Raw genomic sequence first — 15,466 nt, 5'->3', positions numbered from 1 at the left:
TCATTTTTACGCAATTTTTTTTTACGCGATTAGTGGCAGAACCAACAATTGCGTAAAAAAAGGACTCGGTGTATATATATTCTTGATCAGGATCACCTCCTGAGTTGATATGAGCATGTCCGTCTGTCTGTCGGTTTCTACGCGAAGTAGTCTCTCAGTTTTAAAGTTATCGACATGAAACTTTGCACTCATCCTTCTTTCCTTTGCGCGCAGTAGTAAAATATAAGTCGGAACGACTGGGATCGGCCGACTATATCCTATAGCTGCCTTATAACTGATTGATCGGAAATGGTATAACTTTGGTGTTTTTAGAGTTAGAGAGTTCAAACCTTACAGGAGAGCTTTTGAAAAAATATTACATCATGCCAAATTTCAAAAGGACCGGGCGACTATATCCTATAGCCATATAACTGAACGATCGGAAATGACCCAACTTTCGTGTTTTTGAAGATAGAAAGCTAGAACTTAGTACAGATTATATTTTGGGCACATAACCCGACCTACCAAATTTCATAACGATCAGTCGACTATATCTTTTAGCTGTCATATAACTGATCGATCCGAAATGGTATTTGATGGATATACAAACTTTGGTATTCTTGAAGATAGAAGCTTGAGACTTTTTTTTAGATATTTTATTGTAATGAATTGGTTTTATTATGATATTCTTATAAGGATCGCTCAACTATATCCGATGTTTGCGATATATACCCGGTTTTAACTTCAAGGGTATATAAATTTTGGCTCCGCCCGAAGTTAGCTTTCTTTTCTTGTTGCCAAATAGTAGCAGGTGGCAAATAGTTAAAAATTATACGCAGTTTCAAACAATAAAGTGATTCTATAGTTTTATTCAAAACACACTGTACATTGCACATAAGTGTTTTGTCTTAGTCAGTGCCTTATTAAGTGTCTTATTCATAACCTCATTCGATATCTAAGGAACATATATATAACTAAAATTCTAACGCTATTCATAAATGCAAATTTGTATTAATGTGATGTGCAGTCGTGAAATCGGTTAAGCCACGACGCATTAGAAAATATACTCCTTGTTCGCCTAAACTCAACACACTTAGATAATGCGATCGACAACTTGAGTTTATTTGAAGACGACGATTAAATATTTACTAAATAAATTTAAAATAGCTAAATTCTAATTTTTTCTAATTTAATTCTAAGCTTTTTTAATTTTGATTTAATTAGGAGTTATTAATATTTATTTGTTGTTTCTGAATGAATTAAATATTAAATACTATTACTTATTAATATTTGTTCAGTCACCGACTATCTCTCTTCGAGTGCGGACGTCGTTGTCTTCCGAACTACCAGTGGTTTCTAGCAATTTGCTTCTTTCACTCTCTCGCCTATTTTTCGGCCTACGATCTTCCCTTCGCGCACGTCGTTCTAGCAACTTTTTTCAAGTGCACACCAAAAATAATTACCATGGCCCCCGGGCCACCAAATCTTGGTGATAACCGCTTTGCCAGCCTTAGCGCTAGCCCCAAAGCAAAAAAAAAAAGACCATATCAAAAACTTCCCGTCGGTTTCCATGAACTTCCCTTAACCCAGCAAAAAAACCCACGATTTATAGTCGTTGCATCCAAATCCACTAAACTACTATCCGAATTCTCTTGTTTCGCAGTCCACCGCTCTCTTAAGCTTATAAGCAAAGAAATCTCCTCTATATCAACCTTACGTGATGGTAATCTGCTTCTCCTGGTTAACTCCCGTGAAATCGCCGATAAGTTTACCAAAGTTTCTGCTTTGCCTGGTTTAACTGATGTTGAAATCAAACTTCACCAATCTCTTAATTATGTTAAAGGCACAATTTATGCGCCTTGCTTGATCAATGTTCCCGAAACTGAAATTGTCGAGGAGCTGAAGTCGCAAAATGTTCACAGCGTTTACAAATTTACGAAAATGATTGACGGCAAACCCAAACCCTTCGGCAAAATACTTGTCACATTTGACTCTTACAAGTTACCGAACAAGCTTGACGTCTCTTGGCATACCGTAAAGGTTAGGGAATACTTTCCTAATCCAATGAGGTGCAAATCTTGTCAACTACTGGGACACACAATGAAACACTGCAAAAACACCGCAACTTGCGTTTCTTGCAATCTCCCTCCTCATCTTCCAGTGCCGTGCACTCGCATTTTCTGCGCGAACTGCAGTGGCGATCATCCCGCCTCCTCTCCAACATGCCCAAAATATCAATACCAGAGAGAACTTCTCTGCATAAAAACAAGCAAGAAATGCAGCTTCCGTGAAGCCCGTATTATTCTACAACAACAAACCAATAAGAACAACACATCGACTACCTTCGCTTCTGTCGCCAGCTCAGAAAGCCCGTCAAATACAACTGCCCGAACCCCGAACATGATAACCACGAAAACCGACAAAAGTACCACAACTCCGAAGCCTGATAGTGAGATCAACACGATCTCTCTTACTAACACGCCAACCTCTTCTAATTCAAACTCATACAAGCCTTCTCTATCTACTATACCCAATACTCAAAACCCGAGCTCTTTTATCCGCTCGCACTTCAATGTTATCAAAGCTCTTACTGAAGAAGCAAACAATATAATTGTACCTAAATCCCCAACTATATCTACGTCCCAAGTATCTTATCCGATTTCTGATTCTGATTCTATACATTCACCGGATTCATAGTTCAGTTTTTTCCCTTTACATTAATCATCACCACTATAATACTAATTTTAGTATTATTTTATTTTTTAAATTTAATCTATGCCAATTAAAATCTTGCAATGGAATATAAACGGAATATTTAACAACTACCACGAACTTTCTATTCTACCAAAAGAACAATCGCCCGACATTTTATGTTTACAAGAAAAAAACCTGCCATTTAACTTTATAAATTAAACAAAACCTCCCCCACAAACACCGCAACATCAACTCCAACATCCTCTGCTCTGTTTTGGAGCTCAATGTAAGCATTGACATACAGATCGTCAATGTTTACATTCCTCCTAATCAAAGCTTTTCTACATTCGACGTATCTGCTATTCTTGACACAGTTAGACAACCATACATCGTTCTAGGGGACTTTAACTCGTGGTCTCCTCTTTGGGGCTCTCCTCAATCAAACACCAGAGGCAAAAAAATCGAAAAACTAATAGCGGAACAAGATCTAATTGTCCTAAACGATGGATCTCCCACACATTTATCCACCCATAACACCCTAACCCATGTAGACCTTTCCTTGATCACCCCGCAAATAGCACATAGGTGCAGTTGGTCGACCTTGGCTAACCTTTTCGGAAGTGATCATTTCCCCATATCAATTATTTGTTCCATCAATTTCAGTCCTGACCACACCCCTCCCCTACCTAAATATAAAATAGATTTAGCTAATTGGGATGTATATAGATCAAAGTGCGAACAGACAGCAACTAGTTGGAAGACCGGTTGCTTAAGCCACCAAGTTGCCCAATTAACCAAAGGCATTAGGTCTGCAGCGAACTGCAGTATCCCTCAAACCAAACGTGTCGTGCATAAGGCAGCAGTTCCGTGGTGGAATTATACACTTCAGAAGCTTCGAAATGAAAAGCAACATTTGTTCGCGGTTTACAAGGCCAGTATGTCAGACACCAATCTAAAAAATTATAAAAGAGCCAATGCAGTTTTTAAAAAATCTGTACTTGTGGCTAAACGGAAATGTCTAGAAAATTTCACCTCCAGGATATCCCCTCTTTCTTCTTCAAAAAAAGTTTGGTCCGACGTAAAGAGGCTGGCCGGTGTGCCACCACAACCATTTCGATTCTTGAAGTGTCATTCAGGTGTCGTAACAGATTCTCAGGGTATCGCCGAAGAGTTCGGGCATCTCTGGTCTAACTACTCGGCAGATAGTAACTTTTCAGGCGAATACATACACCAAAAAGATGCCTATTTATCCCTGACCTATCTTCCGACAACACTGACATCCCCTGCCAAAACATTAGATAAACGCTTTACTCTAGGTGAAATTGATAATGCCTTAGCAGGGTCAAAGGGTAAAACCCCTGGTGCAGACAGGATCTCATATCCTATGCTTAGAGAAATGCCACATTCCCTCAAAATTAGACTTTTAGAAATATATAATCAAATCCTTAACTCCGGAACATACCCACACAGCTGGAGATCAGCCACTGTCATCCCAATACCCAAACCCAATAAACCTCCTGCCGAAATTAACAGCTACCGCCCCATCTCCCTCCTATCCTGTTTAGGTAAAACAATAGATAAAATTATAGCCCACAGACTTATGTGGTTCATAACCCGCAATAATCTAATCTCACATAACCAAGTAGCTTTCAAACAAAAACATAGTACTATGGACGCCTTATTGCGTATTCAACACTTCGCGTCGAACGCCCTTTCCACATAAAATCACGTCTCTATATTGGCGACGGATTTTAAAAGAGCCTTCGATCGTGTAGGGATTCATGCCGTACTCAGTCAACTTGAGCGCTGGGGTGTTGGTCCAAAACTCTATAACCTTATAAGGGCCTTCATGACCAATAGATCCTTCAGAGTTCGCGTTAACAACAACACCTCTAACACCCACAGCCTCTATAACGGCATCCCGCAAGGCTCCCCTCTTTCAGTTGTTCTTTTTATAATTGCTTTCGAAAAACTTAATTGTATAATACGTAGATATAAGGATATTCAAGTCTCAATATATGCAGATGACGCAATTCTGTTTACCAAACTTAAAAATGTAAATACTGTTAAAGATAAATTTGTAGATATATTAAAAGACATAGACTCCTGGGGAGCCATTTCGGGTGCCTCCCTAGCCATAGAAAAATGTAAAATACTTCATATTTGCCGTAAGCACAGATGCTCTCTCTCTGAAATTAACTTTAAAAATAAAATAATTGAAAATGTAAAAAGTTTAACCATTTTGGGCTTAACCTTCGATACCAAACTCCTTTTTGATCAACACTGTATTAAATTAAGAACACAGCTCGAGACTAGATTGAATATTATAAAATTTTTGTCCTCCAAATATACTAACATTCACATCAATACACTGTTAGGGATTACTCGTGCCCTGATGCTCTCTAAAATAGATTACGGCCTACCAGTTTACGGATGGTGTGCAAAATCGCACCTAAGCAAGCTGCAGGCTCCATACCACGGTGCAATTCGACGTGCTCTTAACGCGTATCCTACCTCTCCTACCGCATGCATCTTGGCTGAATCCGGTCTTCCGAGCATTCAGGCCCGCAGAGAAGAAACGACCATGCAGCTCATTCCCAAATTGCATTTAACAAAAAATGATGTGCCAACTACACAACGCAGCTTGGCCTACCACTTCCCAAACTAAAGTACACAAAGCCCCCAGCCTACTGGAATAATACAAAACCTAATGTGAACCTGGATATGTAACTACCTAACGCCTCAAAAAAGAATACCACGAGATCAGAATTCCAGACCCGCTTCCGATCGTTACAAGAAAAACTTGGCTCAAAATCATGGCTCTAAACCGATGGATCTAAAACAGACGAATCAACTACCTTTGCTGTTGTCGACAGCGAAGGCAAAATAATCTCAGGAGGAATGCTACCTCAGTACAACTCCATCTTTACAGCCGAAGCCTTCGCCATACTACAAGCCTGCCTCTTCGCCAAGAAACACCTTGGACAATTTGTTATCTGTACCGATAGCCTCTCCACCTTATCTTCTTTAAGGAACTGGGGGTACACCGATCCCACAATCGAGGAGATAAGACAGCTTTCCTCCACCAACAAGATAACTCTCTTATGGACCCCCAGCCACCAAGGAATCGTTGGCAATGAACTAGCAGATCAGGCTGCTCAGGACATGAGACTAAAACCGTCTCCTCTGTTCAATCCTTTCAACAGCAAGGACATAAGTAACCTAATCCGTCATCACCTTAAGGGCAAACAAATTGGAGAATGGGAACTTTATAACCACCGATATTTTTCCATCAACAATACTTTTACAAAAATTTCTCTGCCTGCCTACCTTGGAAAGCGGGTATGCTCAACTTTCATTCGCCTTCGCATCGGACACACTCGTGCAACACACGAACATATTCTTACAGGAACACCACGTCCCTCTTGCCTTTGTGGCGAACGCCTTGAAATAGACCATCTTCTTAACTCATGCCGTCTTCTAGAGAGCGTCAGGGCTCACATTTTCAAACAACATAAACCCTCCGACAGTTTAAATGTAGTTTCTCAAGAAAACATAACAAACCTTTATACATTTGTAATCAAATCCAACCTTAATATTTAAGTATTGTAAATAATTAACTAAGTCTCGAGTCGAAGGCCATAGCAGCTAGTACTCTTTTAAGAAACCCATTAGATTTAGTATTATATACTAGATTTAATTTTGTTAAAAAAAAATATTTGTTATTACCTACAAATCATTCTTACAAGGGTAAAGAAAGTGGGTAAGGAAGAAAGGAGGTAAAGAAAGTGGTCACACAATGACGGTGCATAAAAATCAGATAAAAAAAACAAAAAGAAAACTACAATAGAGCAGTAGGACATACAAAAATATTTTTTTCACTGCTCTGCTCTCGCTCTAGATTTTTGGCTAGGACGATTTTTTTTTTTACGAGGAGCACAGAATATTTTGTTCTGCTATTGCTATAGCTATAGCTTTAACCTCCTCGCTCTTAAAGCTCGGAGCAGAGCAGAGCAGACAATTTTTATTTTTCTGCTACGGCTCCGCTCCCGCTCTCGGAAAAGTGGCAGCGGTAGCAATAGCAGAGCAATATTTCTATGCATCTCGCTGCTACGGAGTAGTAAATGCAAACCCTGGTGCCAGTCACGACATCTTCATTTCAAAGTAGCAATTTGTTTTAGCTGTCATCTCTGGTCAATTCATCTTGGAAACCAACGTTGAAGCGACTCGATTCTCAAAGTTAATTTCAACTAATTTGTCTGCTGAGAGTCAATTTTTTTTGCGTAAAAGTTCAATTATTGTTAAATTATGTGTTTAAAATATTGATAAATTTATAATATTTATAATAAGCCATTATAATAAGCCATTTGAGATATGCGCCTTGTTCCTTGGTTAATTAATCAACCTTGGTTAGTAACGTCGTTTCGACGTGACTCAAAAGTTGAAGCATGTGTCCCCCAGTGTTTGCACTGCTTGTTCCTTGCCAATCACGCGGGAGAAGAGATAGGAGAAGGGATAGACAAGGAAAGAAGTGGGGCAAGGAAGGACTGGCGACTCGCTGTAACACGCAGGTTTCCGAAGTTCACGCCAGTTCACTCCGTTCACGCGTTTTCTGAGGAGTCGCACGCATTTTAGTTTTTTTTTTTTTTTTTTTTTTTTTTTTATTTTAACGTTGCTTTTATTTCTTGAATCTTCTCTTTGCGAGACTAACAAGAGGTGTATCAAATCTTATATTTTTAACTTAACTAACAGTCATATTGACTGATACGGAGTTAGACGGCCCTAAAAATCGATTGCTGGGTTGGGAGGTCGTTGCGTCTAAGGCGGGATACGCTAGAAACCCGAGTCAATCCCCGAGCGAGAAAATTTGGGTGCGAAGACAGTTTTTCTTTGTATGACTCTTTTTGCTTCTGGATTTCGTCTTTCACTGCGAGGATGCCCAGATCCCGGTGGATGTTTTCGTTGCGAACATACCAAGGTGCCCCTGTGATAGTTCTCAGGATTTTTGATTGTGCGCGCTGTATGATGTCTATGTTGCTGCTGCTCGCGTTCCCCCACAGCTGGGAGCCATACGTCCAGATTGGCTTTAGGACTGAATTGTGCTGGTGAATTGGCTGCTGGCTTTCAGTTTTAGATGCATCTTTTTGCATTCGATGTGCTTACGCCAGGTAAGTCGTCTATCAAGGTGAACGCCAAGGTACGTTACGTCGTTAGCTTGAGGGATCTGCATACCGTTTAGTAAAAGCGGAGGGCATGTTTGTCTATTAAGAGTAAACGTTATATGTTTACACTTTTGTTCGTTTATTTTAGGCTGCAAACATAGTGCGCGCTGAGACGAAGACGAAGATGAAGACGAAGCTGAAGATGAATTCCTTGCGATGCGAGTATGCTAATAGGTTGCATAGTGCAAGACGAATTTGTTGCGATTATGTGATGTTAGTCGCAATGGATTTCTCTTCAGATGATGAGCTACTGTTAGAGGAAAGTTTATTTTTAAAATTAAAACGAAAGAAAACAGTGAATGAAGGAATTCACCCATTTAATTTGGGAAGAAAAGTATTCGGCGGATTTCATCAATTATTTAATGAGCTGCGACAAGATGAAAAAAAATTTGTGGAGTATACCAGAATGAAAATCAGCACATTTTATTACATTCTGTTAAAAATTGAACCGCTATTTATTAAAAATTGGACAAATTTTAATAAAACCCCAATTATACCCCAATTAACAAAAGGAACAAAGCAAAATAGCAAGCGATTCGTCTTCAAAAACAGTACCGCACCGTTTGAAGCTGAACGCTTGCGTTTCGTCTTCATCTTCGTCTTCGTCTCAGCGCGCACTATGTTTGCGGGCGAGCGAATTCATATGAATTGTTCTGTACTGTTTTTCGTCTTCAGCTTCGTCTTCATCCTCGTCTTAGTCTCAGCGCGCACTATGTTTGCAGCCTTAACGCCAGTCGGACAGCCACCTTTCCACTATTGTGAGATGATTAGCCAGTTGGGTTGTTGCCTGCGTTGGGCATCTGGAGCGACTAAGGATAGCGGTATCATCGGCGAACGTTGACGTTGTTAGTTGTGCGCTCGTAGGAATATCCGCAGTATACAAAACATATAGACACGGCCCGAGTGCGCTTCCCTGTGGAACTCCAGCTTCGATGGTGTAGTCGCCCGAAGTAGCTGCGTTGCATCTCACTGAGAATACCCTATTGAAGAGGTATGATTCCAGTAGCTTGTGGGTGTATGTTGGCAAATACGTTTTAATTTTGTGCATGAGTCCGATGAGCCAAACTCGGTCGAAAGCTTGAGATACGTCGAGGAAAATAGCGCTGCAGTATTCTCGTTGTTCGAAGGCTGAGCGTATTTCGGATGTTAATCTGTTCACTTGTTCGATGGTTCCATGGTTTCTTCGAAAGCCAAATTGGTGTGCCGGGATGATATTGCAAGCTTCCAAATGTGGTATTATGCGAGTTAACAAGCATTTTTCAAACAGTTTAGACAAACAAGATAGAAGGCTTATTGGTCTGTATGATGACGGAATTGTGTGGTCTTTTCCAGGCTTCGGAATCATTATAATAATGGATTTCTTCCACTTTTTTGGGAAATAGCCAAGATTAATGATTCCATTAAATAGTTTGCAGACGACCTCTATAGCGCATTTTGGAAGTTCGATCAGCATCTTTGGGGTCAATAGGTCACCACCGGGAGCCTTTTTTGGTTTTAGCCCTCTTATGACTTTTTCGATTTCGTTCGGCCGGAATGGAGGTGCGGCTGGCTGAGGGGAGGACTCTGGCTGAATTACTGGCAGGAGGAATGAATTTGAGGCTGGGTTTGGCTGGAAGACACTTTGGAGATGTGTGGCGAATGTTTCATCTCGTTGCTGCGAGCCCAGCATCCCGAAGAGTTTCTTATCGGGGTGGTCGTTTCAATTGGGGCACTAAGATTTGGGTGGGCCCTCCACAGGGGGTACTTTGTGCTTGTTGGCGAGAGATTCTGGATGTACCTCAGCTGTGCATTTTCTTCCTGTTGGTGAAGAGCCTGGTCGAGTGATCGGGTTGCTTCCTTAAGGCGTTGTTTTGAAGCTGGTGATCTGCTGTTTTGCCAATCACGACGCGTGCGCCTCTTTTCTCGCACGAGCTGTTCGATTTGCTGATTAGATTTGAAGTGTTTGTTTCGGTCTACTTCTTTCCTATGAGGAGTAGAGATTTTAGCTGCCGCAACGAGTACTTCTTCCAGGGCGCTCGTAGTGTAGTCGATGTCCGATTCCATGTTAAAATCCGGGGCGAGTTCTATGTGGGCACTCACGTACTTTTTGTATTTTAGCCAGTTTGTTTTTGTCGTCGTCAGACTGAAGGGGTGTTCGGTTATTTCTGGGCTTTGAAGAAGCGTTAGAAGCACAGGCGAGTGGTCTGATGATAAGTCCGAGACTGCTTTGGCACTTATTAGATTGCGAGGTATGTTTTTTGTCACTGCAAAATCAATAAGGTCTGGGAGCTTTCGTGAGTCTGTTGGCCAGTATGTGGGACTTCCAGGGGAAACGTAGTCCAGTTTATTTTTCACATTTATAATTGCATTGTACAATTGTCTTCCTTTGGGAGTCACTAGACGTGATCCCCAGTGCGTATGTTTGGCGTTGTAGTCTCCTGCGGCTATAAATCGATCCCCAAGTGAATTGTAGAAGTCCATAAATTGTCCTTCCGAGATTGAGAAGCGAGGAGGGCAGTAAACGTTAGCAATTGAAAGGATTCCGTTGCTTGACTGAATTTGTATCGATGTGGCCTGCAAGAAGTTTGTTGCAAACCTTTTGTGAAAATGGTGTTTAATTCGTTCTCTGATTAGAACTCCAGTTCCGCCGTGGGCTTTCCCATCTGGATGATCTGTGCGGTAGATTGTGTAGCCTCTTATATGAAAGTTGTATTTGCTTGTAAGATGCGTTTCCACCAGTAGCATAACGTCAATATGGTTTTCGGTCAAGAATTGTGACAATTCTAGTTTATGCCGTGAGACACCATTGGCGTTCCACATTGATATTCGTAGCGCCTGCATAGATTATTTGGACTGTTGTGCTACGAGCAGCTGTATCACCATGTTCTGGTTTTGAACAAGCGTTTGCATGGTCGTTTTCATGAATGACATAAGCTCCATCATACTTTGTTGGAGGGTAAGCATCATAGTTTCCGTTTTGCTGTGTGGCTGTTCTGGGGCCTGTTGAGCGCTTTGAGAGTTAGGCTGAATTGGAATTTCCCTTCCAGATCGTAGAGCATCGGCATAGGAGAAGCCGTTGGTGGTGTTTAGTGGACCGAATGAGGATCTCGCAGCTTTGGCGAAGAAGACGTCTGGCGTGGTTTTTGACGAAACGTACGCATTCTGTGGATTTAGGTTGCGCGTTGCGGTCGCTTGACGCATGCGACTCTTTAACTCCTTATACACAATACATCCTCTATAGTTTGCCGTATGGCTGCCTCCGCAGTTTCCACATTTCTTCACGGTACTGTCCTTGTTTGTAGTGCAGCAAGCGGACTTAAGTGAAGCAACTTTTTTCAGAAGCTAGTATCCGCCCCTGACATCGAACGGTTCACAAAAAAAAATTAAGTGTCTTGTATTAATTGTGTTTAATGAATAAAGGTTTAACACCAATGTTATATAACGAAAAATAAAAATTATATTCTTTTTAATTCATTGGTTAACAAAAAACTTAATTTACATATATCGCAAATGTTGGATTTAATTATGAAAATTATGAAAATTTGATTATAAATATTCGGTTTGACGATTTATTAGAGACTAAAAAATGCTGCACGCAGACAAAAACAGAACTTAAAGAAGAGAGATAATCCGTTACTCGTTACTTTAGTGTATAACATAAGAGGAATAAGATACATAGTGGTGCATATACAAATATTTTCAAAACTCCTTCTCACCGCGGTATATCTAATTCAAAAGATTATTTTTTAGTTTAACCCTAGTGAAGTAAAACATTTTGTGTACTTAACTTTACATAGAGCTTTATTTAAAACATCTGAAATCATTTTTTCGGTTGGAACATATTTAATATCAATACCTTTCTTCTTATATAAATCTCTTGTGAAATGATACTTCATATCTATATGTTTACTTCTAGCATGAAAACTCGAATTTTTCGCTAAACTTTGGGCGCTCTGGTTGTCACTGTAGATCATCAATGTTGGCGCCGTCTCGAAACCCATCTCAGATATCAGCTTCAGCACGTAAGCTGCCTCCTTAGCTGCTGTTGAAAGCGCCACATACTCAGCCTCCGTGCTACTGAGTGCTATGATGCTCTGCTTCTTCGACTCCCACGAAAACGCTGCTCCAGCCAAAAAGAACGCCCAACCACTGAACGATTTGCGGTCAGTACAGTCACCTGCCCAGTCTGCATCCACAAAGCAGTGAACAGGCACACCAGTTCGAACAAAGTGCAGCTTCAAGCTTGAAGTTCCTCTTAGGTAACGAAGGACGCGGCCACCTCATGTTCCTTATGGGGGTCACTGCACCTCTGAGCCAACTTTGCCACACAATGAACAATGTCCGGCCTCGTAGTCATTGCTAGGTACAGCAGTGATCCAATAAGCGATTGATACTGCTTCTGGTTAGCTCGTGGACAGTCGTCCAAAATACATAGGTTCTGATAACCAACCTCCAAAGGCGTTGCATTCGGCTTACAGTCTTCCATGCCATAATCTCGTAACAGCCCGTCGATATACTGCTTGTGGCCAATTGCCACACTGCCCGTCTCTCCATCCCGCTCGATCTCCATGCCTAAAAAATGTTTCAGCTCTCCGCCATCTACTACTTCGAATTCCCGTGCGATTTGAAGTTTTATGTCGACAAGGTCTTCTTTTCTGGAACAGGCAATAATTAGATCATCGACATATACAACAATTAAGTTAAATTTTTCGACGTCCATTTGATGCATAAACATTTTGTTCTCGACAGTCAGTGCAATCACCAATCGGATAAAAGAATATCGAGCCCCTGGGGAAAAATTTTCTGTGTAGTTTATGCCGTACTCCTGTCCACAACCTTTTGCGACTAAGCGAGCCTTGAACCGTTCCACGTTGCCGTACTGGTCTCCTTTAACCGCAAACACCCATTTGAATCCAATAGTTCTCTCGCCAGGAGGAAGATTTACAAGACTCCATGTATTGGTGGACTATAGTTGAGAATACATCTTCTGCATCGCAACCTTCCATTCTTCAGCCTGTGTCGAGCTCAAAGCCTCCTTGACTCTACTCGGTACTTGGACGTCGGCAACTCCAATAGCTTTAAGCATATTATACTCCTTACGTGGTCGTCCTGGCCTTCCAGTACGAATTATCTTAGGCCTACCTGGGCCTCGCTGAACTCGTTCGACGCTATCAACCAACTCGTCTTCACCATCTTCGGCTCCCGACTGTCCGTCCCTTGCATGTTCTCCGTCAGTTCTACGGTCGATGTATCCTCGGTTTTTGTCATATCGTGCTCAAGGAACACCACATCTCTAGCTTCCTTGATAGTTTGCGTATCAGGATTGAAGAGTCTATACGCTTTGGCAGTTTCTGAATACCCGACCAGGATATGCTCTATTCCTTTCTGAGAAAATTTCCTTTTCATTGTCTTGCCTAGCACAATCGCCTTTGTACCAAACACCTTAAGATGGGATACGCTGGGTTTTTTCCCAAACCATGCTTCGTATGGAGTCATGTCTGGCAATGTAGACGTTTCTGATCGGTTCCTCAAATACATCGCAGTCATTATCGCTTCCCCCCACAGGTACTCATTCGCATTAGCGTGAACCATCATGCTCCTTGCCATTTTCACTAGCGTACGATTGGCACGCTCAGCCACGCCGTTATGATGTGGAGTATGGGGAACGGTGAGCTGCCTCTTAATCCCATTGCTTACCAGGAAGTTTTCGAATGCGCCATTATTGTACTCTCTACCATAATCGCTCCGTATAGCTTTAATCTGCTGCCCAGTTTGCTTCTCAGCCAACAACATAAATTCTTTGAATTTCTCAAAAACTTGGTCTTTTGTTTTCAGCATATACACCGATACATAACGCGTCTTGTCGTCTATGAATGTAGCAAAATAACGCGCTCCACCTTTGGAAACTACACTCATAGGACCGCACACGTCCGTATGGATCAGCCCCAACACTTTGTTCGAACGATTTTTCGCCACTTTTGGAAATTGTTTCACGCATATCTTGCTTTTCGCACAAGTCTCGCAAACAAAGTCATTCGTGCTACCGGTTACTCCGCGTAAACCATACACCAGTTCTTTTCGAATCATGGATTTTAAACTTTCGAAATTTAAATGTCCGAATCTATTGTGCCACGTTATTACTTGATTTGTTTTTCCTTTTGCAGCAAAAGCCGTTTTGTTCTTATTTTCGAAAATAAACAAGTCATTCTGTTTGTTCGCTTTTAATACCGTTTCGCCGTTCTTATTCTTGACACTAGCACTATTTTTCGAAAAACTTATTTCGAACCCGTTATTAGTTGCTCTCGACACCGAAATAAAATTACACTGAAGGTTTTGTACGAACAATACATCAACCAATTCAATAATGTTTTCTTGCCAAAACAGTTTTACTGTTCCAATGCCTTCAGCCTCAATGTAATTTTCTCCAACCAGCATTATTTTTTTCTTATGCTCACGAATTGAAACAAATAACGATTTGTTTGCACATAAATGGGCTGTTGCCCCACTGTCAATGCACCAAATATTCTTCGTTAGTCCACTTTGGCGCGCTGCGGCAGCGAAAACCGAGAACGACTTTTTGTTCTCCTCGCGTTTGCTCACACTATTGTTATCCTTTTCTGATCTTGCGTTTTTCTGTTTTGAGTAGCACTTTGCCGAAACATGTCCGTAACGACCGCCATTCCAACATTCCACATTTTTCATGTCGTTCTTATGCTTGGGCTTTTCCTTTTCGGCACGCGACGATTACATTTTCTGTTCCGCATTATTTTCCATTTTGTCTCCCACTTTTCGTCGTTCTCCCTCTTCCAGCAACTTAATTTTTAGAGAAATCAAGGAAGGCAAATAATCACGCGTCTCCATAGCAATTACAAAATTTTCGTACGAATCAGATAGGCTGGACAACAAAATTATTACTAACATTTCTTCTGGGACTGATTGATCGATCTCTTGTAATTTCTCGATGACGTCATTGAAATTACTCAAATGCACTGTGACACTGTCTGACTCTGACATCTTCCTATACAGCAACTGTTTAAACAACTGTATTTTACGCGCTGGTCCACTAGGCATATGAACACTAGCCAGCTTTTTCCAAGCTTCCATCGATGATTTGCAGTGTTTAACATAGTTAATCTGGGACGGCTTTATACACAACAAAATACTCGCGAGGGCCTTTTCATCCTTGTTATCAAAGTTTGCCTGCTCTGCAACCGTTCCACTTCCGTTTTTAATTTCACGACCACACACAATTGACCAAAGTTCTGAGTGTACCAGCAGACTTTTCATTTGCACTGCCCACGACCTATAATTGTCACTATCAAGTTTTTCTATTGAGTATTGCAAACTCATCTTGTTCATTAAACACCACCGAATCTCTAATTATCGTATAATCTTTTCGACTATTACGCAGTAGTTTTCATCCTGGTCTGGGCCCATAACCTATTCGGTTTGACGATTTATTAGAGACTAAAAAATGCTGCACGCAGACAGAAACAGAACTTAAAGAAGAAAGATAATTCGTTACTCGTTACTTTAATGTATAACATAAGAGGAATAAGATATACAGTGGTGCATATACAAATATTTTCAAC

At 41.0% G+C, this 15,466-nt stretch overlaps 1 protein-coding gene across 4 annotated transcripts in view; it reads left to right on the top strand.

Annotated features, from left to right (window-relative positions):
- The window catches only part of LOC138926556 (uncharacterized), a 463,340-nt gene that overhangs the window by 249,312 nt on the left and 198,562 nt on the right, over positions 1 to 15,466 (top strand). The window lies entirely within an intron of this gene.

Source organism: Drosophila bipectinata, chromosome 3R (genome assembly GCF_030179905.1).
Source record: "Drosophila bipectinata strain 14024-0381.07 chromosome 3R, DbipHiC1v2, whole genome shotgun sequence".
Taxonomy (NCBI): domain Eukaryota; kingdom Metazoa; phylum Arthropoda; class Insecta; order Diptera; family Drosophilidae; genus Drosophila; species Drosophila bipectinata.
This window is presented reverse-complemented; position numbering and strand designations above follow the sequence as displayed.